This window comes from Filicampus tigris, chromosome 6 (genome assembly GCF_054856515.1).
Source record: "Filicampus tigris isolate MCC_2025a chromosome 6, RoL_Ftig_1.0, whole genome shotgun sequence".
In the NCBI taxonomy this organism is placed as follows: domain Eukaryota; kingdom Metazoa; phylum Chordata; class Actinopteri; order Syngnathiformes; family Syngnathidae; genus Filicampus; species Filicampus tigris.
In genome coordinates this window covers 9,767,907-9,792,215 of record NC_141222.1, presented here as the reverse complement: position 1 = coordinate 9,792,215, position 24,309 = coordinate 9,767,907, and positions in this window count along the sequence as shown.

Sequence of the window (24,309 nt, the reverse complement as noted above, 5' to 3'; positions counted from 1 at the left end):
AAATGCATGCACGATTGGCAATGCCTTTTAAATTGGTGCTTAAAACTTAATTACACTTTGAAGGCACCCTTGCACTGGGCCAGTTCCATCACACAATCTGGCAAGCCTAGCTCCACTAGTTCATCAGCCAGCAATCAGTACGCTGCAACCGACGATTATCATTCATATTGGTGAGAGGAACTCGGTTTGATCATACTACATGGATCTGATACCAAAGTCCAAATTTTCTTCTGAACCAAACAGAAAACATATCATTTGATTCATTAATTGTACAGTTCCACTCTACTGCTATCGATGGTGGACTAATTTCATTTTCACTGTAAGACCGCGGTGAGTCCTATGCAGGAACACGGTTTCTCAATATATAGAGTACCTGAATGGGGTGCCTTTTACCTGTACAATGTTGACTGGAAAGTAGTAACATATTTTAAAAATAACTCTGCTCACAAATCAACCACTAATCATTTTTTTTCAAGCTCAGTGAGTGTGATCATTTCTTTCTGCAATGCAAAGACGCATGGCTAGATGGATCAACAAATTAACAAAGAGCCACATCCATAACACCACATATAGAGTATATAAGTAGGTATATATAATGAAGGATCTAAATCTATATAAACGGCTTTATATTAGCCAATAGATTAACCAAAAGCCAAAATGGGAATTGCACATCGCACACACATCAGTTAAAAGTCTCAGTCAGCGTGCCCTGATCTGAGCACGGGACCAGCTGGAGAAGATCAGGGCCTGCCAGGGAGGAAACTAGCCCACATTATGTTTAGATTTAGAAGACAGTCTAAATGTGAGGGCTGCATGTTAGCCCGTGCCCCTTTTCTGCCCTCGCCCGTCTCGGGTGAGAGCATTCACGAGGATGAAAAAGCTGCCCAGATCTGATCATTGTATGATTACTGAACTTCAGAGATGGAAAACAAAACTGACGAGAAAATTCAAACGACTTGTGTGAGCCTTTATTTATTTGAATAGCTTCTTGAAATGGCGGCACGGTGGACGACTGGTTAGCACGTCCGCCCCTCTGTTCAGAGGTCGTGGGTTCAATCCCGGCTCCGGCCTCCCTGTGTGGAGTTTGCATGTTCTCCCCGTGCCTGCGTGGGTTTTCTCCGGGTACTCCGGTTTCCTCCCACATTACAAAAACATGCATCGTAAGTTGATTGGACTCGCTAAATTGCCCCTAGGTGTAATTGTGAGTGCGGGTGTTTGTCTCTGTGTGCCCTGCGACTGGCCGGCAACCAATTCAGGGTGTCCCCCGCCTACTGCCCGAAGACAGCTGGGATGGGCTCCAGCACGCCCCGCGACCCTTGTGAGGAAAAGCGGTATCGATAATGGATGGATGCACCTTCTTGAAAGATAAAACAAACACGCATTGAGTAAAGAGTTGTTTTGTAAATTGCTAATTGGGTTTATGGACTCGAGACCTACAAAACATTCCAACAATATAGATATCTATAACTTGAACTTGAGCCCCAAATGATCTTTTGTACGATGACTAAAAATCAATTAGACAAAGTACATACATCCTTTAATATATACAGTACTGATCAAATTACACACCACACCTACTCCAGGCTTGCAGCAGACAATGGACGATTTACTTGTTAATCTGACGGGGGAAATGACCAAGATGCCTTTGGTGAAGTTTCACATATTTAGTTAAAGTGCAACAATCTGTTCTTGGCTGCAGATGGGACACTACTTTGCCCCCTGCTGAAAGATCAGCATAGTCTTGTGCGAAACACCTTCTTATCTCGCCCTCCCAGGTTTGTTTCCCTGAAAGCCCACTGCCTCACACATACTCACACACACGCCTGCTCCCTTCAGGAGAATAGCAAAATTGTTCACACACATACGATCGTGTGCATGAACTGTGAATAAATGTGCGCAGAGATATTCATACTTATATTTTCTTGCTCACCACCCCCAACCGGCTTATTCTCCCTTTACCTTGTGACAGCAAAAGACAAGGGGAAACGTGATATGCGGTGGCCCAAGTGGTGTCGACTGACAGATATAATTACAGGAGCGGTCTCTAAAACCTCCTCCCGCCCACCTCACCCCCCCCCCCCCAATCAAGAGCCCCACCCCCACCCGACAACTCAGCCAACCCCACTTCCACGGACCCCCCTCCACCCCACCCCAAACGCCACTCTTACCCCCTTGGCCCGAACCATTATTTATTTTAGCAGCTCCAGCCAGCTTCAGAGGGCTCAGCAGCACTCACAGGGCCCCTGCCAAAAAGTGGCTTTCTGACTGAAAGCTTTCCAAACAAGCTCCGCTGGTCCATTTGGCCCGTATCCAATGCTGTGCGGTCTCTTGACTGGGCTCCCTGCCCTCCCTCCTTTCTTAGAGGCAGAGGGGGAAAGAGTCTGGTTTGCATTAGTATGAATATATGTGTGTGTGTGGGGGGGGGGGTGCGTGCATGTGTGTGTGTGTGCGTGCATGTGTGGAGTGTATTACTCAAAGTTTGTGTGTATGTGTTCCTAGCGACCTGACCCAGACCCAGAGTGATAGTCCCTGGAACCTGAAGCCACGCCACACTGTATAAACAATGAGCAGAGTATTTACAAGAGAGAGACGGCGACTGAGGCTCCTCCAGTGCATCGCAGAAAAGCCATGTCTGTGATACTATGCAGACAACCTGTTTATGGCCCGACGTGCTGCGTTTGTGTGCCTGGAGAAATGGAGAGAGAGATCGTGGCTGGACTCCTCTCTGGTTTTCCTAGCTCCCAGGTATCTTATCACTTTCTGTGAAGAAAGGCCAACAGCGAGAAGCTGCTATTATGGTGGCTAACATACATGTGTGTACATGACAGCAAGGTGAGCAGATAAGACATGTAAGATTAGATTAAAAGGTGGCCAGACGCATTATTTGTACAGCCAGACCTAGTACCCAGACCTCAGACTTAGGGATGGCACATCAAAGGCATTGGGGGCCCAATTATTATTCATACACTACATATAGCACCTACTTTGCACAATATACTTGATGCTACCGTAACTATATTCGTGCAGCACTACTGCTCCCAGATAATAGGCTTGATGGCACCCTTTGCAACAACCACTGCCATGTATTAACATAGACAACATTTACAGTACTAGAGGTGCAGCGATTAATCGATTCATCAACAACTAATCGATTATCAAATTCATCAGTAATTATTTTTGCTAATCAATTAATCATTTGATACCTGTTTAAATTTTAAAAAATGTCCAAATGCTCAGAATTTCAACTTCTCAACAGTAAATGTTATCCAATGTCGGTTGTCCTCAATGAAAGCGGACTGATTATCTTTGTGTTGAATCAAAATAAACCATTTGCTTTTACTTTGGAAAACAATGATCAACATTTTTGCCTATTTTCTGACATGACCAAACGTGACTGAATCGTAATAATTAATTGTAATTTGAAATAATGTCACGTTTTTGAATAAATGCATGAAAACTAAATGTTTTTTTAAAAATCCTATTAATCGATTAATTGACAAAATCAACAGGATAATTGATTTTAAATAAGCATTAGTTGCAGCCCTATGCAGTATATGCACATAGACCCCATCTTGAACATTGCTGCACGCCGCAGCTGTATCGGATGTGGCAAAATGAAGCAATTTGTGAAGATACCTCGTTCACTTGCTCCTTGGAGACATATCATCAAGACACAATTCATTAATACCGGACCATTGCTTTTGATTATAATGTCATTGTTGTGGCTAAAATTATGGCCACATCTAATGTGGCGGATGCGCTGACATATCACTTCAAACAGAAGACCCAGTTCATCGGGTGTCTGCATCAAAAATTAAAAAAAAAATGGAAAAGAACCAACCAATTCAGGGTGTCCCCCACCTACTGCCCGAAGACAGCTGGGATAGGCTCCAGCACGCCCCGCGACCCTTGTGAGGATAAGCGGTATCGATAATGGATGGATGGATGGATGGATGGAAAAGAACACTAATCTTCATTTCTCCAAAGGGTTTGTGGCTCCCGTATTTTTTTTTTTTTAATGAAACAGGTTCAAATGGCTCTTTAGTTGCCAACTCCAATGTAATATTGTTTGCCCGTCCTCACTTGCCGTACTGTATTGTGCCAGGGAAAGTCTAAACATTCGAATAAAAATAAATATTCAAAAAGTATGATCAATCATCACCAAAACTGAAGTTGGCATCTGTACTTTTGCTCACATCAATCTCTGAAAATCTCACTCGTCAGTTGCGGCGTGGTCAGTGGGCTGCTTTTAAAAATATACTAACGATAATAATAATAATAAGAATAATAAGAATAACAATAATAATAATAATAGTAATAATAATAATAGTTTTAATGCCTTCAATTAATTGATTTCTACAATGATCCCAAGGGTTTGATGCACGTTCGCTGTTGTCATATTTATGAATTAAACACGGTGACATCCACCATACACACAGTATCAGCTGAGCGCAGCATTTATCTGCCTGCGCCTGGATCAAATCCACCAAAATCGCGTTATACCACCTGCGCCACAATTTAGACCTGGTTTCACCTGGTCTAAAGTCTAGGCTACTTTCAAATTGTCAGGTGCGCCGAGGGCATGTGAACGCAGTTGGTCTGCAGGAATGCCAAAGAAAGAAAACTCCACCCACGCATGCAGTTGGACTGCACTTTGTGCGAGACTTGCGCTGGGCATGAAAATAGGGCCCTCAGTCTCCTCCGTCACCTACATCCACCGAGCAGTATAAGAATGCCGCTCCTTTGATGAGACTGAGCAAGACCAGCTGGCTAATTTCCTAGGGTATAACATAGGTTCCAAAGGGAATTCTATCGACAAGAAGACCATGCAGCTTGCCAAGGACAGCAAAGTTTTGATGGCACTCAAACAAGAAGCTGAATTTCAAGGTCAGAGCTTGGATCAACTTGAAATACATCCAGATGGCGGGTCATTTTATTTCACTTTTTACAACGTATTTATTTTTTGTTCATATTACATAAGCTGTACTTTAATTTTTTCCCCCGCAGAAACGATTATTGACAATGATAAAAAAGTATGGGATCATGGTGGATGCTGAGTCCGAGGTGTGAACTGCCACCGGTGAGGCATCGTTTGCCGATGGAATTGGTTCAGATGGCGGCATTGCTGCCTTGGAGTCATTCAGCGCTGAGTCCGAGATGCAAAACACGACTGTTGGGGTGACTTATGTCGATGGAATAGGTCCAGAGTCTCAAAGACATGAAACACTGTTGGGGCAACATTTGTAGATCGAGTCGGTCCAGATGGAGCTTTTATCAAGTTTTATTCAATGCAAGTTCAGTAAGTTGTAGTAGTTGAGTCGTAGGCAAGAGTGTGGGGGACAAAAATGCACCGTGATACACACAGGAGAGTGCAGAAGAGCCCCTGCGGTCCCGTCAACACACTTGAACCAAAATGTGTGTGCATTGAAGAGGTTATACATGTGTTTTTCACAGCATTTGTATGAGATGTTGCAGCTGTCCACTCTTCCAGGAATTACGAGCCAGACCCATCTCACCTGACCTCGTGTGAGCGCTGGACTGTGACAAAATGCACACAAGTGTACACATGTAACAACATTGTCCTGCAAACACACATGCATGGGCACCAGAGGAACAGAACTCATTCTCTTCAGCACAGAGGAAGGAAGTAAGGGCTGGAAGTCACACAAGCTCACCAACGGTAAAGCTGTCTGTCAGACCATGTACACTTAGTTGCATGTTTCTTTCACTGGTGTAAAGGTAAATAAATGTCTGCTGTTAATAAAAAGCCCTGTTTTTAAATCAGAGTTTTTCTTCATCATCCTAAAAAATCCCAAAGAATGCAGTTTAGATTGGCAGATAGTTACATTTTCCACATTTGAGGAAGGAAGTTAAACTCTCTTAAAAAGTAACAATTCCAAGTGGGGTCCGCTGATAGTGTAGTGGTACACACGCCTGAGTTGTGTGCGGGCAGCGTGGGATCGATTCCCGCTCAGTGACAGTGTCTATGTGTGCCCTGCGACTGGCTGGCGACCAGTTCGGGGTGTAGTCTGCCTTCGCCCATTGACGGCTGGGATAGGCTCCAGCAACTCCCCGCGACCCTATATAGGATAAGCGGTTTGGAAGATGACATGACATGACAATTCCAAGTGGCTTGTTTTTTTTTCCTCTCAACATGCGTGGCAAAGATTTTCTGAATTTGGGCAGGGTGAAGTCTCAAAAGTTTCGCTGGAGCATGAAAGTTTAGTCCGAATCGCATCAGATAACACAACTACAAATAGTCAACTTCTTAGATATGAAATTATAATATTACTAAATAAGTCTAAGCGCCAACATGCATATACTTTTCAGCAGAGAAAACATTTGCAGCACTAACATGTTCCTTTTGAATTTTAACCATTAAAAGTTTTTACAAACTCAAACAGGAGTCAGCAGCAAAAGTCATTTGAGCCTGTGTCAGGTTTGTTCAGGAGGGCGTGAAAGCATCAGCCATACTGGACAAATAATAATAATAATAATCTTTTTTCACTACGTTTTTAAAATGTGTTTGTTTATTTGGCGACATGGTTAGTTGTTAGTTCTGCCAAGAGCACAAGTACATTTAAATAAACTTTAATCATAGTAATTGTCTTATAACTAATAATATAATATGGGGTATTAATTAAGGCAGAAACTAATCATTAGCATGTTCACTAGCCACAATAATTGCCTCCCCATAGAAAATGTTTTATTTCTATCATTTGTAAATATGACCATTTAAGAGCGCAGCTTGTAAATAGAACATTGAGAAATACTCTAGTATTGTATTACTCAAGCTATGTAACTCATGATTCTACTGTACTTTTTGACAGTGTGCAGAATGGAGCATTGTGACACGAAGCCTTCTGAAAACATAACAATGGTGACGCAGCTTGTAAATAGAACATTGAAAATGCTATAGTACTGTATTACTCAACCTATGTAACTCATGATAAAGCCCGGACACCCAGCGGAGGAAACTCTTTTTGGCTGCTTGTATCCGAGATCTTGTTGTTTCACTCATGACCCACAGCTCGTGACCATAGGTGAGGGTAGCAACATAGATCGACATAGATCGTAAATTGAGAGCTTTGCCATTTGGCTCAGCTCCTTCAACATCACGCTGCACCAATCTACTTGTCGATCTCCCATAACATTCTTCCCTCACTCGTGAACAAGACCCCTAGGTACTTGAACTCCTCGCCACTTGGGGCAGGATCTTATCCCAGGCCCGGAGAGGGCACTACACCTTTTTCTGATTGAAGACTATGGTCTCAGATTTGGAGGTGCTGATTTTCATCCCAACCGCTTCACACTCTGCGAAGCGCTCCAGTGAGAGCTGGAGATTGCAACTTAATGAAGCCAACAGTATCACATGATCTGCAAAAAGCAGAGATGCAATACTGAGGCCTCAAAACCGGACCCCGTCAATGCCTTGGCAGCGCCTAAAAATTCTGTCCATAAAAGTCATGAATAGAATCAGTAACAAAGGGCAGCCTTGGTGGAGCCCATCTCTCACTGGAAACGAATCCGACTTACTGCCAGCAATGCGGACCAAACTCTGACTCTGGTCACAGAAGGATCGAACAGCCCGTATCACGGAGTTCGATACACCATACTCACAAAGCACTCCCCGCTAGGGCTCCTGAGGTACACGATAAAACGTCTTCTCCAAGTCCGTAAAACACATGTACATTGGTTGGGCAAACTCACATGCACTCTCGAGGAGTCTGTTGAGGATGTAGAGGCCCACTCTTCCACAACTAGAACGAGCACCGCACTGCTCCTCCTGAATCAGCGATTTCACTTCCCAACAAAGCCTCCTCTCCAGCACCTCTGAATAGACCTTACCAGGGAGGCTGAGGAGTTTGTCTCTGGCTGCACGGAGCCAGAGTGGTGGTAGTTTTAACACATAGATGAGGGAGAGAGAACAAAGAGAAACAGAACAAGGAGAGACAAGTTAAGTTAATTAATAAAATAAGGGACAAAAGAAAAAGCTGTTACATCTGGACACAATACAAAGGCAGAATGTAGAGACTGCAAGGAAAAAATATATGATATTAAAGGGATATTTCATATATGTACGCAACTTGCAGCAGTAACAACTTAATATTAAGTCTATATTACTTTGATAACTTCATTTTTTTCATAAACATTTAATAATATTAAAAAACGTTTTCAAAAGTTACAAAGCTGGTCGGCGGCCGCCATGTTCACCGAACATGTCACTAGACAACCGTAAAATGTGTGTCAGTTTTGGACTAGACTGCACAGATTGGAAACACCTGTTCTGCGCCTCTCACCGTGGGCAACTCCAGAGTGGAAGAGAGTCCAACCCCTCTTAAGATGACTGTTACTAGAGCTCATGCTGCATGTGGAGGCGAACCCAGCTTTATCTAGTCTGAACTTCTCGACCTCGCACACAAACTCAGGCTTCTTCCCTGCCAGAGTGGGGCCATTCCGCATCCCTAGAGCCAGCTTCTTTAGCCGGAGATAGGATCGCCAAGGTCCCTACCTTTGGCTGCCGGCCAGCTCACACTGCACCCCCTTGGCCCCTCCCACAGGTGGTGAGCCAGTGCAAAGGCTTTCAAGATTAAAAAATGAATAATGGACTCATTTGTGTGTTAGCCCAGTGTCTGTTTTTTCCCCACCACTCCTCAACCTAATGTGACTAACAAAAGTGTGGTTCCACCAGTGGGACTAAAAGTTGTTTAATCCTGTACCAATCTGAATATGCAAAACGATAACTACAGTATGTAACTATAGCTATTACTTAAAACCTGTATCTGTCTATTGGTGTCAACAATGCAAAGGAGCACATCATAACCTTAATATAAGTACTGGTACAGTGGAATTAATTTTCATAACCCGGAAAAGTTATCAGGTTCAAACACTATTTTATACACATGCACAGTCTTGGAGAACAGAACAGTCTTGGTATGGCCGCAGAAGGCTTAGTTGTGTTTTTTCATGTGCTGCATGGACATCAGTGGCTCCGTGTGTCACACATTGTCAGTATCTTTGTTTATTTGGCCAAAAATAAGTTTCCTATGGCTCCAAAGACAGTGTAAAGTGCCAGTGAGAGTGTTATTTGGAAACCTTATCATGATACTATAAGAAGTAAATAACAGATAAGAGAATTGTGTTTGTGCTCTCGCTGCGCAATTTGGTAAAATCTACTATCTGTACTATCAACCCATCCATTCATTTTATGTACCTTTTATTCTCACTAGGGTGATGGGTGAGCTTGAGTCTATGCCATTTGACTTCAACTTCATCAAACAGTGTCGTTTACCTTGCTGACTGCAATGACATTGTCCCATATTGTTTTTATTTGACCATTCACCACACTGTGTGTGTGTGTGTGTGTGTGTGTGTGTGTGTGGGCGTGTGTGTGTGTGTGTGTCTGTGTCTGTTGATGTTTTTATTATTTGTGTGCATGTGCGTATGATGTCATAAGTACGTTCTTGTCATAGTTGAGAGCCGTAGCAGCAGCCGTGGTTGAAACTGGGGTGGCAAGGCATTCGGGGGGCATGGAGGCTGCCACCCCACAGATCTGTCAGTGCCACTACCTAACTAGCAATGTCATGGAGGCAGCTCGTCAGTGACCATTTGTCGCCCAGAGAGGGGTGAAAGTCTGCCCCGGTTCCACTTTTGACCACAGTACGAGAGCTTGATGGTGATAGTGCTAACCTGGCTTCATCCCCTTCCCTTTCTTGTATTTTAACATACCCTTCTTTCATTACATTTCCACACAGCCTTATTTACACTCACCATGGATACTATTAGCCCAAAACAACGGCCACATCCCTCAGTGAAACGCTGTTCCTAAACCATACAGTAGCTCCTGTATGCGTAAACTACAATGTGGCACACTGATTTGCTAGCAAACGTACCATGTAATTTCTTTATAATACCGTGTTGTTTTCACTTATTCCTATATTATAGGCTCTTGTATTTATTTCTAACAACACACAAATAAAATCAAGGTAAACATAACATTGTTCTGGGCCTGGAATGGATTGATTGCATTTTCCTTAATTTCAATTGGAAACACCTTGATTGGAGAACATTTTGGTTCGTGAAAGAAGTCACGGAACTGCTTGAAACCGTAAATTCAGGTTCCATTTGTAAGGTTCTGGGGAAATCAGAAGTGATGGGATCCCACAAATGCAGACAGACAAGAAATGAACAACAAAAAATTCATTTACAGAAAAAACAATCACTACCGACTAAAGTACAAATCAAAACGCAGGCCAACTGCCTGGGAAAAATTCTGAGAAAAACAAAAGACGCTTGCAAATAAGGCAAGGAAAATCAACAACGCAAAATCACCTGTCACAATGGGACCAGGAAAACTCCAATTAGAAAAATAAACCAAAATGCCGTACGAAACAACTAACACAAAATTCCAATACTCGACAAAAACACACGAACAATATTACTAGTAGAAAGATCTAGGCAGGTCAAGAACATAAGGTGCAATGACAGCAAGCAAGGTGAATAGTCTGACGCTAAGCCTTCGACGCCGCAGTCCTTTTAAAGCCCCTGATTAGTGATGCAAAACAGGTGCGGCGCCGAAGGACACGCCCCCCAGTCAGCCTCCTGACAGGAACACAAAACAGAATCATGACACCATTATAATCAAGCCATGATTGTGCTACATGTCACTAGATACTGTAGATGGGCTCTGCAATATATAATACACTGTCACCATTTTTAAATGTAATATTGTTTCCACAGCTGGGCATTTTACTAAACATTTGCGCCTGTTTATCTGCCATTTTTTCCGGCCGGACCAAATAGTAACAGCCTACAGACCAGTCCGACTATCATTTTAAACGGGCTTCAGTTAACGCTTCCAACTACCAACTTCGACAACGTTTTTGTTTGTGTGAACAGTGTGAAATCGGTGTCAAAAATCAACACTTCTTCTTGCACTGATGGTGCTGCGTCACAGAACAGAGGATGATTGTTCACCTCAGTTTGCAGTTCCTGTTTATCAGACAGGTCAAGGCTGATGGTTATTGTTTGAGTGCAGTCGCCAGTTCTCTCGCGGCGTGGTGATGACCGTCCTGAGCAAAAGGTTGCCCTCACTGATAACCGTTAGTGAACCACCGTGTCACCAGTTAAATGAATCATTTCACAAGCTGCTCAATTTGCCCCTTTGTGTCCCCGCTCTCTTCCTCTCGTCTCTCCATTTTCTTTTTTGTCAGTCGCTTTATTACCCTGCAATTACAGCTTATCTGCAAAGGTAAACTTGGCCCCTCCACTTCCTTATCGCTCTGGTTTGGCAGAGCAAGGGCCTCTTGAGTAAGAAGACAGTGAGGACAGAAGAAGAAGGAAGAGAGAGTTGACAATTAAGTCAATGGATATACAAGTGGCTAAAAGGCAGCAAGCTTTTGAACTTCTTTGCTAGTGATAAAATACAACACAATACTATTTTATTTATATAGCGCATTTCATAACTGCTAGAGCTGTAACAAAGCACTTTACATAAAAACAATAAAAAATGGAATCAATAAATTAACATAAAACACTATATACAATAGACACAGGAAAAGAGCCGAAAATTTCATGTCTGACCAACTGCAGTCACATCCTGTTAATGGCAACTCTATAGTATTGTATTGTAATTCTGTTTAGAGCACCCCAAGCAGTGGAAGAAAAATCCACAGAATAGCCGCACCTTTATATAAGCCGCATGGTTCAAAACCTCTGAAAAAAGTATCAACTCATAGTCCGGAAAATTTCTTTCTTGGGTCCGCCCTCCGTCCGCGACCTTAGCACCCGTCATCGTCCCTCCATCCTTATTCATAAAAATAATCGTCCTCCGACCCATCCGTCCTCGTGCTTTTAAAATGCTTCCGTCCTTACATTCCGTTTGTCTGCAAGAACACCCCCCCCCCCTCCACAAAAAGCATCCGTGCACTCTTAAACATTATTTAAAGCTCATTAGCTGACTAATTTCTTATGCAAATTCACTTACTGGCTGTGAATATCAGGGGTGGATTGAATTGTTTTCAACTATTTTACCAAGATAACATTTAGCTGCCCACACAACCACCGTCAGTAGTGACAGAATCAAAACAATGTTGACATGTCTAACCTCCCTGTTTACCAATTGCAAAGCTGTTTTTTCAACTTGAAATTAAAGTGTAGTGTTAAACATACAAAGAAATGAGGTTTGATTTCTCATCCAACAAAGTGTCACTGTGTTATCTATAAAACAAAAGAAAACGATATCATAAGGAAATCCTGCCCCCTCCACCACGGCATAAGGCTGCATATCTTTTGCTATCATATTGCCCAGTGCTTTAGTTATGCGTTTTGCTCTGTCAGACTCGTCATAAGTAAGGCTCTTTGAAAGCTGCGGGAAGTGAAAGTTGCCCAGTCGAATCGCTCCTTCTCTTTCTTGCAATTTCAATAACACCAGAGTGATGTCTCCGCAGATGAGTTGATATATTTGATGTGTTGCTTTCGGCATATAGAATACATGTGGCACAATGCTTACACACAGTCGCAGTTTTGTCTAAGGCTTTCTTATCGCCGTCGTCGTAGGTCACCCTAAATACGAAATGTTTCATACCACACCTGCATAATGATGGTGCTGGCACATATTTCACTGTGGATTCGTTTGCGCCCGCCATAACCACACACACTTCCACGACTTTCTTTTTCTTTCTATGAGTTGCTTTGCTGCTCCTCCTTCTTCTGCGTTCGACAGTGGCAGCTTTGGGTGCAGTAGTGCCACTGAGTGGTGCAGCTCAGTGTACACTGTACACCACTTTGCCTTGTCAGTAATGATATAAAAGAATGCCGCACACTCTATGGCGTTGGATTGATGCCACAATTACATCAGCGTAATGTCAAATACCGCGTACAAAAATGTATAACTAATCAGGAGTCAGACAGTAGGGCTAATTCTGATTGGCTGTTTTCTATCCAATCGCATTTTACAGCAGTAAGTATGACGTCCGGGAAGCCTCGAACACAAACAGTCGATGGAAGGGTATGGCGTATTGTTGTGGTAATAATTCAAAAATATATTTTACCAAGTGTATTTGTTTGGTTTAACGTCATTTTCCCTTGAGACACCAGCATTTTTTTCCCCTTTTTTCCCCACTTTTTAATTACGGTTGGATAGTAAACAGCCAATTAGAATTAGCCCTACTGCCCGACTCCTGATTGGTTAAGAATTGTGGCACAATTATAACTGTATCCCAAGCGTGAATCAGCGTATTGTACGCGTGGTAGAGAGAAGAAGCAAGCGTAAAAAACAATCTTGAGCGTGCATGTTGATGGTTTTGTACATGCAAAACACATTTTTGAACGCACAAAACATGTGTTTCCATGCGGTATTTCACATTGCATACATGTAAAACACTTTTGTATGTGGTATTTCACATTACATACACGCGAAAAAACATTTTTGCACGTGCTATTTAACATTACGCTGACGTAATTGTGGCTTCAATCTAACGCCATAATAATCCGAACGGTCACGAGCGTACCGAACCGAAAAAGACAAATGGAACGATTTTCAGAAACCGTTCCGCTCCTTATTTATTTGTTTATTTATTTATTTACTTACTTGTTTATTTATTCATACATTCGTGATTCATTCATCCATTCATTCATTTACTTATGTATTTATTTTCACCTCAAGGGATCTCCTGGAATAGGACGACTGGCAGGATATTCCAGCAGTGCTCATCAAGTGTGGCTGTCTGTCAACCATCTTGGATTCAGAGGAAGTTTATAAAAAGTTACAAAAAGTAACCACTAAATACAAATCAATGGAAGGGAGCATCAGAGAGCATTTCAAGCCCTGATAGGCAATCCCACCCCACAAACCGCTGCATTTAGAAGAAAATGGCTCTTTAAGTCCTGTCCACTGCAGATCCCAGTAATCACGATGCACCAGAGGGTTAAGGCTGCTTTACATATTTAATTGCGACTTCTATCGGTATCTAAGATCATGTGCCTTTAATCAAATGGATTTATCCTATCCTTTCTTCTTCCATCCCTCAAATCACTCCTCACCAAAGTACCATTCATGATCCCCAAATGGTCAGTGTGCGTGTGTGCGCGAGCGCGTCTGTGTGTGTATGTTTGCTAAGGTTCATAGAGGTTAGGGAGCAGACCTTGGCCTTGTGGTCTGACCCCAGAGAAGAGACTAGTGTCTGGGTCTGAATGCCCTGTCTGACCTCGCTGACGCTTGCCTGTGTGTATGTGTTGGGAGGTGGGATGGTGGTCGTGGGGGGCCCTGGCAGTCTGTCCATCTGCGTGTGCACCCCCATGCAGTATATTGATGCATATGTCTTGCAGCACATGTGTGTCCGACGTATGCACGCATTTTTGCGGATGTCTGCATGCAAGCAATATCAGGGGTGTTTGGGGGTTGTGCGGTTTGCGTGTGCATTTGTCGTTTGGCCTTCACTCTGTGCTGGGAGGCAGGGGAGCAGCGTTCTGGTCAGACATGACAGAAGTGACAGGTATTGATCATCATTGTTCTAGTCAAGACCCTGTGAAGCATGTAGGCTTCAGGGACTCTCCTGTCTGAATATTAGGAGAGTGGGAGAGGGAGAAAGAGAGAACCACAATCAATGTTTGATGCACCTCTCAGAGCATCTGGGTGAGTCTAAATTTGCTTCTCTTTTTGCTCTGTTTGACAACTGCAAAAAATTACTATAAAAATACATATCCACCAGTCACCCAAAAAAACAATTCACAGTACATGTTTTTTTTTTAATAATATTGTGTTTGAAGATTTCGGCCACCTCTTTGGTGTTTTATTGAGCTTTTCAGATGGGCATACAAACACAAATAGGATGCGTCATTTTTATTTTATTTTATTTTATTTTTTACATTTGTTCCACTCTCTATTGACTTCTGGGTATTGGTATTATGGTCAACATTGCTGAACAAATAGAATAACCAATTGAATGGTGGCTCAATTATTTTGCAGAGTACAATACATCTAAAAAAAATCTAGTTGTACAGTTTTATAAGCATGGCACAAAAGGCAGCACATTTTTAGAGGGTTAATAATACTTTTGTCTTTGCTAATTTAGCGTCTCCTTTCAAACAATGAATGCATATGGAAAGAGGAGAATATGGCTATTACTATTAGATTTTCAGGAGGAAAGTTACATCACATATCTCTGACTTTTGCCAAAATGTTGACCATGAACACCTTCACACCCACACCCTAACCTCATTGTGCCCTATCTCGTTGCTCTCAGCCCTTGCATAGACAAATTGATTTGCACGGAGGGTCAAACTCTTGGCGAAGCAGCGCATTTTGCATACAGAGCACATGATGACTTGGTGCAACAAAAGACAAGACAAGTTGAAGAGTGAAATGTGTGTCTGGTGGAACTGACAGGTTCGAGGAGCCACAAAATGAGCTACCAGGCACACACTGGACGTTGCCATGGACTCGCTCACACACACACACACACATGAAAATAAGCACTCATGCCCATCCACACATGTACACACAGCAGTGGCCTTGTGCCCTCAGCACCCTCCTCCTTGTCCCTTTATCCCTGTCTGGTTGGAAAGGTCACTACATGTCTGGGAAAGGGGGTCCCAATGTCTCAAAACCCCTCCAGTCTTCTCGCACACAAAAACACACACGTGCACATTTGTGTAAATATGAAACAGCCTAATTCAGCAACACTCAAAGACAAATACACTCACAGTAAAATATATTTAGTTAATAGAGAATAAAATCCACACAAAAGATTTGTATTAACAGCCCCCGCCCATTGGCGCCCCTCACCATACCCGGACCTTCGTGAAAGAAGAGGGCAGCACATTCAAATGGAAAACATGGTCCATTGTGACCAATGTTTTGTCTCCTCGTGATGTAAATAGCTACACTGGTCTGCAAGCTAGTTGTGCAATTGACAGTTACTGTCACACGTCATGATATATTTACAAGAGTTTTGCAACAGTGCGCCAGCATACTTTGTTCTTCTTATTTGTTAAGTCTAATATGTTTAAAATGAAGTTTATCCCCACAAAGTTGCCTGTTTCAATGTGCAGGGGAATGATCTGCTGTCTTGCCCTCTTTCTTTTCCCCTCTTGCCCCTGGGACACTGACCTGTGTGCGTGTGTGTGTGCGCACCCCAAAACACACACATGATCACAGGGCTGAATACACACAATCGCAGACACATGCACACACACAAACATGCAGACACGCACGGAGGGTCTAGGTAGCACAGGAAACGCTCCGCATCCTCCATAAACCTCCTGACCTGGAGACAGAGCGTAACCTAGCAGGATTGGGAGGTAAATGGGGGAGGTGAGGGAAGGATGGTTGTGAGGAGGAGAGAGACCATGGGCCCAGCTGGGGTGGAGGGAGAAGAAAAAAAGTCTCCCCTCCTTCCTTTTTCCCTTCACCTCACGCCCTGCTCCCCGACCTGCTGCAAGGGGGGAGGACCCATCATGCCTTCCCTGCCCCATGGCTATGGATGAATTATCAGAACGTGTCATGCGCGGAACAGTTTTGCAGATAGTATTACTGATTTATTAATTCATAAAGTGTTTTTCCACAATCTGAAACGTTGGTGTGGAGCCCTGCTTGCTGTAAGGTATACAGTGCACCCATAAAGTATTCACAGCACTTCACTTTTTCCAAAACTAAATGAATTCAGTTTCCTCCCCAAAATCCTAGGCTATTAGAAAATATATTTTTTAATTATTCACTTTGCAAAAGTATTAAAAATAAAGAAATCCCATGTACAGAAGTATTCACAGCCTTCGGTCAATACGTATATTGTGAAGTGGATCTCACCTATTTTTGGGCCATTTCATCCATTCCTCTTTGCAGCACCTCTCAAGTGCCATTAGCTGTACAGTAAGTATGGAGTGCCGTGTTCACCTCCGCAAAAAAACGCATGCGAGACAGGCAGTGCGTGTTTCCATCAGTCATCAGCAAAATAGGCAATGAAAACCCACTTCTGTCAGTGCTTAGTCCGTTATTTTTCTGAAGTTTGCCATCATTTGTCATTGGTCAGCAAAAGGGGGCGTCCGTCAATTACAGACTGACGGACCTTCCGTCAGTACCGACGGAATGCTCACCTCTGTTTGTCTTTGTCTAGATGTGCCCTGCGATTGATTTGTGTCCAGCCTCTTGCACGAAGCCAGCTGGGATGGGCTCCAGCACACCTAATGAGGAAAGTGGTACAGAGAATGGATGGATCAAAGGTTGGATTTAAGGTAGGAAACAGATACATTTTCACTTTCTTTCCACAAACTTTTGCAATTGTTCATTTTCAAATAAACACTTCTACAACATTGCAAGAAAATAACAATGTCCCATCACTGATTAGAAATATTTAGAAAGTCAAGTCATCGAGTGCTACCTGTTGCTCGCGGGCAACATGCTGGTTACACCTGGTCTAATGCGTAGCTGTTAAGGTCAATTAACTACACCCCACTTTGGAGACTAAACAATCATTGAGATTGTACCAACAAATATTTGTTGTGAGGTGTATAAGACTTAGGGCTCTACAGTGCCTTGCAAAAGTACTATCCCCCATTCATCCCTGTAAAACAGCTGCAGCTCAGGTAGATTAGATGGAGAGCAACGTGAACAGCAGTTTTCAGATCTTTCCAAGGATTCTCAACTGGGTTCAGGTCTGGACTTTGACCCAGCCATTTCTAACACCCGGATATGTTTGGTTTTGAACCATTCCACTGTAGATTTTGCTTCAAATTTAGTATTATTGTCCTGTTGGAAGGTAAACCTCTGTCGCAGTCTGAGGTCTTTTGCAGACTCCAACAGGTTTTCTTCCAAATTGGCCCTGTATTTGGCTCCATGGACCTTCCCATCAACTCTATCTTCCCTGTCCCCGCTGAAGAAAAGCAGCCCCAGATCATAATGCTGCCACCGCTATGTTTGATTGATTAATTGTATGTACGTGATCTTGTGCATGTTTCCCTGCACGTCATAGTCATACAACTATCACATGTATGTAATTCTCAGTGGTACTACTACGATGATCTAAGCAGTAGAATGTTATGTGTGGATCTTGTGGTTTATTATTACTTCTTAATCTTCTTCCATGAGACCTGTGTTGCAAGCAACTGTCTGAAGGGAGAGACACTTTCATCATAGACACAACACTTAATGTGAGCCCATGTCAAGGACGTATACACAGATAAGAGAGGTAGAAGGAAAAAACTGCATGTATTGTATACATGACACATTACTGCCTCTTTGCATATGTGTGTGTGTGTGTGTGTGTGTGTGTGTGTGCATTTGTCCTCCTGTGTCAGTATGCTTATGTTTACATAGCTACACGTTAGAACTGTCAGCAGGGGAGCGAGAGTCACCGCTTACTTCGCCCTTTTAGGCTCACGAGGCGTTTTAGACACAAGCGCCCACCATTGCGGCTTATGCCAGTCTTGCCCCAGATCTGGCTCAGAGAGACCCCATTCAGGTCCATTGCATATTCGGCAGAACCCCATGCTGCTTCAGTGCTCCACCCTGATCCCAACAGCCTCTCGCTGCACCATGCCGAGGATTGTTTCCAAAGATTAGACTTAATATGAATATCCATAAACAGAATAGGACTCCCAGACTGTGAAAGCTATCAAAGACATATTTGCATCTAATCCTCAAAGAGCGCCCCCTCCGCCCCATCCCCTCCTACAGAGAGCCCGCTACCCCCTTTCATCGCCGAAAAGATCCTACTAAACTTCCCCAGAAAACCCCTCAAACCTGCCATCCCCCAGCCCCAGAGACCCTCCCCATTTGCCCCCCGGACCATCCCATCCATTCCCCAACCGTTAGGCCAGACAAGACCAGACCAATTCTGTGGGGGATTATTTGGCTTAGTGATGAATAATGGATGACCATCTCCCCTCTGGCTCTGCACCACAGCAGCACCTCTCAATTGGCCTTGGCATAGAGCCATTCACTCGCCTGTCTGGATGGCTGCTCTGGCCAGCGAGCTACAGCCCAAGAGAGCTATAAAGCCATCGTAATATTCCGAAAATATGGTCGGAATTACTCAATGGTTATTTATATTAAAAAAAAATAGAAGATTATGTAATTTATTGTCTGGCTGCATATTGCGGATTAACTCTGTTAGACTCACCAAGAAAATGTATGACCAGAATTGATGATTTATAACAAAATCCTAATAGAACTGATTGCATACACCTGTCTCCTTGAAAGCTGTGCATAATATGACATTTCTGAATGCTTTTCAATGAAGTGAAACAGATTGATGGTTGTGGTCACTTAGAAGGCCATGGGTGCAAAGAGAGTAGTGCAGAGCGTGGGAGTAAGGCCTGAACATTGTCCTTGTGGTGAAAAGCAAGGAAGCCACTCTTCTTTTATTCTTCCCTCCATCCTTGTTTTGCACTTTATCTCTTTTCATTCGCTGCGCTCTCCGTCTTATTTTCAATAGAGCACTTGGGTCCAAAGAGATGTCAGTGTTGTGGATACACGCACATATACACACAAGGACACACCTGGGCATAAGAGCGCCAGCTGAATGGTGACAAGTTCGTCCAAAGGGTCTGTCTAACAGTAACACAGGAGGGGCCGAGTCCCTTTGTGCCCGTGGTCCGCTCAGAACCTTCTTAGCCACTCTCTTCCCAAAGGCAGACTCCCAAGGTGCAATTCGACAGGATGCTTTTTGTACACTCATTATTTGTGACCCTTTTTTTGTCTCTCATTTTCTTGTTTTACAGCTTTGTTTGTTTGTTTCTTTCAGGCAGGGTGTAGAGTAGCCTTGGGTCTTTTGACGACAGCTGGGCTGCTCCAGCGCCGCATAGAAACAACACAAGTTTACTACAATGACTGACAAGTGCTTTGTCGGACAGAGGCCCACAATGAATGTGTCCCCGCCAAAGACCACTGGTCGGCCCCATTAAGACCACAATGTTAGAGGGTTTCTGGCCTGAGAGAAATAAGTGCACTCTCCGCAAAACACAAACTCCATCATGCAAAGACAAAAGCCGTGAAAACGTGCACGTTAAATGTTAACTGCAGGCTAAAAAGCAAATGAACTCGGGTCAAAAACAGTATTTAGAAGACATCTGTATGCCTGTTGGAGTATAAAACATAAATAGATCTGAGTGCACTGAGGCACAGTCTAGTATTTAACTGTCTGGCACATCCGTGCTCTTCACACGGGGAAAACATCAATGTATTTGCAGAAAACAGCAACGACATCAGTGAGAAGCAACTATGTGCAGAGAGGAACAAGGTCAATCTAGCAGGTCAAGCATGTGACCATGGCCCTGCAGCCACTCTTCCGCCCCCATCCCCCCACCCCCTCCTTCCCATCCTGCTCTCTGTGACCCCTGGGCCTCAGGAATGAACCGCAAGTGAACTGAGAGTGGCGCGGCAATTCTCAGAAACTTCCAGAGCCCTCTCACCTCTCAACCCCGACTGGTTTTAGCCTCTCCCACCTCTGCAACAGCTGGAGTGGCTCAAAGTGCTCTGCTGGCCCCAGGGAGGCCAACTAGGGGCGCATACACCTTTAATGTGCACAAATGTAGCAGGAAACACACGTATGTCAGATAAATAAAGGAGAGGTAAACCTTCTTGGGGGTTTCAGATTGATTGAAAAACTGTCGGTGAAATATATTTGCAAAATAAATGACGACAATTATCCACAAGCACATTCATTTCTCAAAAATGTAAATGAATGTATTTGTCTGTTTGTGTGCAGTTGATAAGAGTTGTGTCAAAGTACCTGCTTGTCGATTGTATTTGATATAGGCAGCTCCGAATAATGTTAATGTACAGTATGTTCTGGAGATGACGTGTCAGTGATTGTGTATGTATTCTCGTTGTTTCCGACTTGCACACAATCAGTTTTCATTTTTCTCACTGTGAATTGTGTGGTGGAATTATTTCATTCCATAAAAATAAAACACTTTTGTCCATGGTGCTGACAACAACTGTTTAGAAATTAGTCGAACATCAGGCGGTCCTATGAATTATGACTCAGCAAAATTTTACAGGCCATGTGCGGTCAAATGTATCTGCTAAATTGCTGTCCAGCCTGAACTGAAAAAAATGTCACCAATGCAACCAATGGCCTAAAGAGGGCAGAGAATGCACTTTGCCTCTTTAGTCAAAGGATGGTAAACAGGTGGCCTATACTGGCTCGCTGAATGCAGAGTGTAAAGAATCTTCCTTCATGTGCGCTGCAAAGAACACAGGAGTCAGAGAGTACAAACGATATAACCCTGCTTTACAGGTCATAAAAATTCTGTCCTAAGTAGTGTACTTGAAGAACAGCCAAACCAACATGTAAATATCACCGTCAGCACAGAAAAGACATCCAACCTCACAGAAAGTCCAAATGTCACAGATTATGACACACACACACACACACACACACACACACACACACACGGATATGCTGTTTTTAGCCGTGACGGCTTTGGCAGTTGGAGCACTCCGAGCTGCAGACCCCACGGGTCAAGGTCAAATCAGATGATCTCTGGAATCCACTGCCTGGGACTTGGTTCACCTTACTCACCCCTGAACCTCACTTGTCTGTCACCAGACTCTGCAATGAGACAAATTTGGTGAGCCGTGAATGAAGTACATGTACAGACAGCAATGTGTTCTCAGAAGTATGTAATTGGAAATTGTACTGAAACCTAAGCACTCTGAATGAAGACTCACTTCCTGTTCCATGTACTGTATATGTCAGGTATGCTAAATTTATGTTGGAATCATTTCTATATTGATGACATTGCTCCATGAATTGAGCTAACTGTATTGAGACTCAACACAGTAGTCCACAAGGCCAAACAATCTGTCCTTTGCATGTTCACATCCATATCACAATCAAATATGTTAACTGTGGTCCAAAGGTATACGAAGACAAGGTTTTAAATGATTTCCTCTTGAGGCTTTCACTTTCAGAGAAGAGATCTCTTGAATTGTTATTTTTGGATGAGTTACTTGGAGTGAGATATCGTCTCTTCTGATCAAATGTGAATCAGTCCTTTTCAGTCGGAGCTGGAGGTCACTTGTTCATTTCGTGCTCACTTTTACCGACATAATGTTATTCAGTTTGTTTTTGTTCCGTGACACATTGTAACCTTTTACTTAGTGCTTTGCTATTGTGATAGTTTGTCAGATTTTAATTTCCAAATCGACTTTTGCATTAAGTTTAAACTACAATGAATGACATTAAAATCAATCCTTTGGTTTTTCTGTAATCACAAAAGCCGGCAAATTGTGGGTGTGGGGTAATTGAAAAGTTAGGCTTTTGTAGGTGAACTGAAAAAAAATGCAACTTTACTCAAGGGTCGCTGTCCTGCATGTTTTACGTCTCCCTTGTCCAACACACCTGATTCAAATGATCAGGATCGTTATCAGGCTTCTTCACAGCTTTCTGAGGTGCTGATCATTTGAATCAGGTGTGTCGGACGAGGGAGACATGTAAAACAAGCAGGACAGAAGTCGCCCTTGAGGACCGGACTTGGACATGCCTGTTCTATTGGCTTAATCAAGCTGCGACCTTTAACGCACCAGGGACAGCAAAGAAGTCCAGAACTCTCCACCGAGACTGTGATTGGACGGAAACATCCTTTAGCTGAGGCTGAAAAGCTCACAGAAGCGCCACGACCGAAGCCCGAAAGGAGCCAACGCTGGAGATGGATGGTGACCGTGACAATTGATGGTTGAGCAGGATCCACAGCATGTCAGTTGACAAGAGCTGCGCTCTTTGTTTTAAAGCTTTTTTAAAGCCTTTTGTAGTTTACAATGTTTGGTCAACCCTGCAGTATGGAATAAAGGGGGCTCAACTTCACCATGCAGTAATTCTAGTGCTTGTATATCACTCAGAGTAAAGCCAAGTCTCCTGCAAATGGCAGTGTTCTATGGTCTGTGAATGAATCATTCATCGTGTGTGCAACCCCTATCCCTACCCGAGGTAATGGTGGCTCCGTGGTATCGCAAAAGAGAAGAGTGGTCTTTCTTTTTAAGGAAACCCAAAACAACACGTCAGTCGGTACTTGACGTAATCTTGTATCCTGTGACCTTAGGGACGGTTACAGGGACGGACGAAGACCCACTTCCGTCCTTGCTTAGTCCATCCTTTTTAATAAACTTCTCATCCTCCGTCCTTCATCCACAAAATGAGCGTCGGTCAGGGACGGACAGACAGACCATTCCATCCCTGGGACGGAATGCCCATCTCTAGTCATAACACTGAAAAGTATATTCACACCTTATGCTCTGTAACAGCTAAATTACCCAAAACGGACTTGTCCCCTTTAATTAAGCACTCAAAAAATATACCTATAGGTTTCCTTCATCATTTCTTTCCAGCAATGTATTTCTTTGAAACCTAAGGCCCCTCACTGATATACTGTGGTGCCTAGCTCACACATGCACTAAAACACTCTTGCACCGGAAAAGCTTGCCAAAATATCAAAATTAAGAATAATACCCTACGGCTGCCTTTTGATTGCGCATGAAATGAAAATTGTTCTGTCAATTATGGTCAGCACATATTCAAGACATTCCTTCACCCTGAAACCTCCACCCCTTGTCCTTCTCTTTCAGTGCGAGGTCAAAGTTTTCACCTTATCTGGAAGCCATCAGCAGTACCAGTCCCACCTCTGTGACTCATTTAGTTGAAACTGTTGCAGGTCGTTAAAATCTTACCCTTCACTTGTTTTCTGAGGTGTTGAAATAACCTACACACACACACGTTTGAGTGATCCTTACAAGCTAGGAAATCCAGATCAAAGTTATAGCACTTATTGTCTCAACCATGACAATGTTGTGAGGGTGGTGGAAGAGGGGTGCTTTTTTTCTTCCTTTGATCCAGTTCACTATTTGGGCTGAGGCTTTCTTCTTGCTGTGTGGTCATGTGGGAGATCAATGTTGCCAATAGCGTCTGAGGACACTGGCTGACTGCAGCCTGACACAGAAGCTGCATAGGCAGAGAGAGAGTGTGAGGCAGCGATAAAGAGACATAGAGGAGCCAGAGCCAAACTGAGCTCGGGTGAGCAATGCAGGTGAGGCTTTTCCGGTTATTTTCGATTCTTCCATTATCCATCTTCTCTGCCTCTTCTCACCGTCTCCTTCCTTGTACTTCAACTTCAGCCATGCCAAACCTCAAGTTCAGCCATCCATCCATCCAGCCCCCCTGTCTCATCTTTCGCCCTCCCCCTTTCTCGCTCTCCTCAGACAGACACAGCTACCCTCCTGGACGTTTCCTTTCTGCTGGCCTGCCCCAACAAAGGTGCTCAGTCATGTGAAACCTAATCTCAAGCCCCCCAAACCCTGACCCCTGACCTCCT